At 52.2% G+C, this 5,622-nt stretch overlaps 1 pseudogene across 1 annotated transcript; it reads left to right on the top strand.

Moving 5' to 3' along the window:
- Positions 1 to 458: 458 nt before the first annotated feature.
- LOC126947407 (HLA class I histocompatibility antigen, alpha chain G-like) lies at positions 459 to 5,361 on the top strand (annotated as a pseudogene). The gene is made up of 6 exons (XR_007723063.1): positions 459 to 2,532; positions 2,663 to 2,931; positions 4,177 to 4,178; positions 4,422 to 4,547; positions 4,977 to 5,009; positions 5,152 to 5,361. The product of XR_007723063.1 is annotated as an HLA class I histocompatibility antigen, alpha chain G-like (transcript).
- The last annotated feature ends 261 nt before the right edge of the window (positions 5,362 to 5,622 follow it).

The following is a 5,622-nucleotide window of genomic DNA, read 5'->3' as shown; positions in this document are numbered from 1 at the left end:
AGCATAGAGATTCACAGTGTGAGAGGGATCCAACATGTGGGGTTTCCTCCACTGTGGCCTTTGAAAATGAAGGGACTGCATAAGAAAAAATGCTTGTGGGCACCAGGAATTGAGCACAGCCCTCCCTGTTCTCTACAGTGACAGTCAGCGAAGAACAGGGACCTCAGTCTTACAACTGCTAGAAACTGCGTTCTGCCACCTCTGTATGAGCCTGAAGGAGGATTCAAAATTAAAACACAGCTTTGGGAAGCCCAGAACAGAGATTCTATCCACATCATGCCCAGATTTCTGACTGAGGAACTATAAACAGATAAATGAGTGTTGTTTGGCCAGGCATGGTAGCACACTCCTGTAATCCTAACATTTGAGGAGCTGACACAGGAGGATCTGTTGCAGCCAGGAGTTTGAGACTAGCTGAGATAAAATAGTGAGACACTCATCCCTACAATTTCTTTTTAATTAGTTGGGCGTGGTGTCACTTGCCTGCAGTCCTAGCTATTCTGAAGACTGAGGCAGGAAGATCCCTTGAGCCCAGGAGTTTGAGGCTGCAGTGAGCCATGGTCATGTGAGTGTACTGCACCCCAGATGACAGAGGGAGACTCTGTCTCTAAAAATAAATAAATCAACAATAATTGGGTGTTGTTTCAAGTCAACGTTTGTGATAATTTGTTATGCAATCTTATAAAATTCATACACAGGCTCAACAGACTCATGGAATGAATTGAATTGATATGCATACTAGTTACATAAAATAAAATCTTAACTTGTCAGTGTTTTACTTTTCATAACTTTCTGTGATGCAATTAATACACTCATATTTCATTCATTCAGTCAATAAAAATTAATTTAGTGCCTAAGATGAACCAGGTATGCCCTCATATGCTCATGTACCTGACATTCTAGAAGCTTCACAAGACGGAGGTGGAGCCACTGGAGTGTTTTATGTGAGGAAGTGACACACTCTGATTCACAGTAGCAGGACCACCGTGGAGAGAACAGTCACGTAGCAGGTAATGGGACAGTGCTAGAGCCACAATTTAGGAGTGACAGGGTGGTGGGGACTAAGGGGAGAGGAGGGTCTGAGGGATGAAAGGGACACAGGGAAGGGCTGGAGAAGCAGGAGGTTAGGAAAAGGAGCAGAGGGAAGGAATTGGAAAGCAGTAGAATTCTTACATTTAAATACACTGTTTTATAGATTTTTAATACATCCATCGACAGAGCCTTGCTGGGTGTTCTTTGCAGTTGGCCTTTAATACCTAATGTAGGACTGCCTAAAACTAATGTTTTTTATGTTAATAAAGTTTAAAAAATACTTAATGTTCCTTCTTTGCAGTTGGCCTTTAATACCGTATTTGGGACTGCCTAGAAATGAATTTTTTTTTTTTTTTTTATTAATCAGGTTTTAAAAATACCAAGTGTTCCTATAAGATATACACACCACTTAGACGTGAATACTTCCTAAAAACAGGCAGTGCATGAGCACTGGTGAGCGGGGCTGTGACTGCATTGAACACTTGAACTGTGAGGTGAATAGTCTGTACCGGCTCCTGGTTGTAACATACAGTAACACAGTGTGCTTCTTTGTATTGAGGCGATGTCTTAGACTCACCCAGTAACTCAGGGCTATGGAATGAAGGTAAATGTAAAATACAACAAGCAGGAGTCACAGATACATTCTCTGGGAAAGTGAAACTTAGGAGCTTTGTGAGTCCTGTTGTAACCCTTTTAGACATATTTATATATCAAAGGGCCAAAGTCACATTTTTTACCGATTAGATTCCTGATCATTCAGGGGTTACCAAGATTCTGCTACTCACTGTAGTTAATAAACAAAGAGCAAACTGGTCTCTATTCTATCTCATGCACTCAGGCACAACTTTTCCGGGTTTAAAGAAAAAAAAAAAAAAAAAAAACCTGTCTCTACATCTCTATTCCCAGGAGGAGCTCACTCTCTGGCGCCAAGCTCCCTGGGGTGAGTTTTCTTCTAGAAGAGTCCAGGGGAACAGGTAAGGAGTGGGAGGCAGGAAGCCCAGTTCTGGGATGGGGATTCCGGGATGAAAAGTGAAGAGGGATGGAGCCCATGACGAGGGTTTCTCCCTGGTTTCTCAGACAGTTCTTGGGCCAAGACTGAGGGAGACATTGAGACAGAGGCTTGGCACAGGAGGAGCGCGGTCAGGGCGAAGTCCCATAGCCCCCGGCGTGGCTCTCAGAGTCTCAGGCCCCAAAGGCTGAGTATTGATTGGGGAGGCCCCGCGTTGGGGATTCCCCATCTCCGCAGCGTTTCTCTTCTCCCTCTCCCAACCTATGTAGGGTCCTTCTTCCTGGATACTCACGATGTGGACTCAGTTCTCACTCCCATTTGGTGTCGGGTTTCTAGAGAAGCCAATCAGCGTCGCTGGGGTCCCTGTTCTGAAGTCCCCGCGAACCCATTGGGACTCAGATTCTCCCCAGACCCCAAGGAGGGGGTCATGGCGTCCCGAACCCTCCTCCTACTGCTCTCGGGTACCCTGGCCCTGACCGAGACCTGGGCCGGTGAGTGCGGGATCCAGAGGGAAATGGCCTCTGCGAAGAGGAGCGAGGGGCCCGCGCAGCGGGGGCGCAGGACCCGGGGAGCCGCGCCAGGAGGAGGGTCGAGAGGGTCTCAGCCCCTCCGCGCCCCCAGGTTCCCACTCCATGAGGTATTTCAGCACCGCCTTGTCCCGGCCCGGCCGCGGGGGCCCCGCTTCATCGCCGTGGGCTACGTGGACGACACGCAGTTCGTGCGGTTCGACAGCGACGCGGCGAGTCCGAGGATGGAGCCGCGGGCGCCGTGGGTGGAGCAGGAGCGGCCGGAGTATTGGGACCGGAGCACACGGAACACCAAGGCCCACGCACAGACTGACAGAGTGAACCTGCGGACCCTGCTCCGCTACTGCAACCAGAGCGAGGCCAGTGAGTGACCCCGGCCCGCAGCACAGGTCACGACCCTTCCCCATCCGCACGGACCGCCCGGATTCCCCCGAGTCTCCGGCCCCGAGATCCACCCCGAGGCTGTGGGACCAGCCCAGATCCTCGACCGGGTAGAGCCCCAGGCGCCTTTACCGGGTTTCATTTTCAGTTTAGGCCAAAATCCCCGCGGGTTGGTCGGGGCGGGGCGGGGCTCGGTGGGCGGGGCTGACCGTGGAGGCGGGGCCAGGGTCTAACACCCTCCAGATAAAGTATGGCTGAGACTTGGGGCTGGAAGGGCGCTTCCTCCGCGGTTATGAACAGCACGCCAAAGATGGCAAGGATTACATCGCACTGAACCGGGACCTGTGCTCCTGGACCGCAGCAGACACGCGCAAGTGGGAGGCAGAGGAATTTGCAAAGCAGGTCAGGGCCTACCTGGAGGGCATGTGCGTGGGGTGGCTCCGCAGACACCAGGAGAACGGGAAGGAGACGCTGCAGCGCGCGGGTACCAGCGGGGCACGGGACGCCTCCCTGATCGCCTGTAGATCTCCCGGGCTGGCCTCCCACAAGAAGGGAAGGAAAATGAGACCAACACTAGAATGTCGAACTCCCTCTGGTCCTGAGGGAGAGGAATCCTCCTGGGTTTCTTTCCAGATCCTGTACCAGAGAATGACTTTGAGGGTCTACTCTGCTCTCTGATACAATTAAGGGATGAAATCTCTGAGGGAATGAAGGGAAGACAATCCCTGGAATACTGATGAGTGGTTCCCTTTGACACCGGCAGCAGCCTTGGGCCCCGTAACTTTTCCTCTCAGGCCTTGTTCTCTGCTTCACATTCAATGTGTGTAGGGGGCTGAGTCCAGCTCCTCTGAGTCCCTCAGCCTCCTCTAGAATTTTCCACGGAATAGGAGATTATCCCAGGTGCCTGTGTCCAGGCTGGTGTCTGGGTCCTGTGCTCCCTTCCCCACCCCAGGTGTCCTGTCCATTCTCAGGAGGGCCACATGCGTGCTGCTGGAGTGTCCCATAAGAGATGCAAAGTGCCTGAATTTTCTGACTCTTCACGTCAGACTCACCCCCAAGACACATGTGACCCACGATTCCATCTCTGACTATAAGGCCACCCTGAGGTGCTGGGCCCTGGGCTTCTACCCTGTGGAGATCACACTGACCTGGCAGCGGGATGGGGAGGACCAGACTCAGGACATGGAGCTTGTAGAGACCAGGCCCGCAGGGAATGGAACCTTCCAGAAGTGGGCAGCTGTGGTGTGCCTTCTGGAGAGGAACAGAGATATACGTGCCATGTACAGCATGAAGCATTGCCCGAGCCCCTCACCCTGAGATGTAGTAAGGCAGGAGATGAGCCTGGAAGGGGAGAGGGGGGCGGTCATGTCTCTTAGGGAAAGCAGGAGCCTCTCTGGAGACCTTCAGCAGGAGCAGGGTCGGGGCTGGGGGCTGGGCATCAGGGATCCTCACCTTCCCCTTTTTTCCCAAAGCAGTCTTCCCAGTCCACCATCCCCATCGTGGGCATCGTTGCTGGCCTGGTTCTCCTTGGAGCTGTAGTCACTGGAGCTGGGGTCGCTGCTGTGATGTGGAGGAAGAAGAGCTCAAGTGGGGAAGGGGTGAGGAGTGGGGTCTGAGTTTTCTTGTCTCACTGGGGGTTCCTAGCCCCAGGTAGAAGTGTGCCCTGCCTGGTTACTGGGAAGCACACTCATGGGCCAACGCAGCCTGGGCCCTGTGTGCCAGCACTTACTCTTATGTAAAGCACCTGTGACAAGGAAGGACAGATTTATCACCTTGATGATTGTGATGATGGGGACCTGATCCCAGCAGTCACAAGTCGCAGGGGAAGGTCCCTGCTGAGGACAGACCTCAGGAGGGCAGTTGGTCCAGGACCCACACCTGCTTTCCTCATGTTTCCTGATCCTGTCCTGGATCTGCAGTTACACTTTTCTGGAAAATTCTCTGGGATCAAAGACTAGGGGGTATGCTATAGGGCCTTATGGCCCTGACTCCCTTCTGGCCTCTCACAGGACATTTTCTTCCCACAGATAGAAACAGAGTGATCTACTCTCAAGCTGCAAGTAAGTATGAAGTGGGCTGATCCCTGAGATCCTTGGGATATTGTGGTCGGGATCCAATGGGAGAGCTTACCCAACCCCAAACTCCTCCTCTAGCCAAATCTCCTCTGGGCTCTGACCAGGTCCTGTTTTTGTTCTACCCCAGGCAGCAACTGTGCCCAGCATTCTGATGTGTCTCTCACGGCTTGTAAAAATGAGACCCTGGGGGGCCTGATGTATGTGGGGTGTTCAGGGGAACAGTGGATGCAGCTGTGCTATGGGGTTTCTTCGAGTTGGATGTATTGAGCATGCGATGGGCTGTTTAAAGTGTTACCCCTCACTATGACAGATAGGAATTTCTCCATTAATATTTTTTTTATAGTGTGAGACAACTGCCTTGTGTGGGACTGAGAGGCAAAATTTGTTCACGCCTTCCCTTTGTGACTTCAAGAATCCTGACTTTCTTTCTGCAAATGCACCTGAATGTGTCTGTATTCCTGTAGGCATAATGTGAGGAGGTGGGGAGCCCAACCCACCCCCGTGTCCACCATGACCCTCTTCCCACGCTGACCTGTGCTCCCTCCCCAATCATCTTTCCTCCTCCAGAGAGGTGGGGCTGAGATGTCTCCATCTCTGT

The sequence above is a fragment of the Macaca thibetana genome, unplaced genomic scaffold, assembly GCF_024542745.1.
Source record: "Macaca thibetana thibetana isolate TM-01 unplaced genomic scaffold, ASM2454274v1 unplaced_scaffolds241, whole genome shotgun sequence".
Taxonomy (NCBI): Eukaryota; Metazoa; Chordata; class Mammalia; order Primates; family Cercopithecidae; genus Macaca; species Macaca thibetana.
Note: the sequence above shows the minus strand (reverse complement) of the source record. Positions and strands in the feature narration are given on the sequence as shown.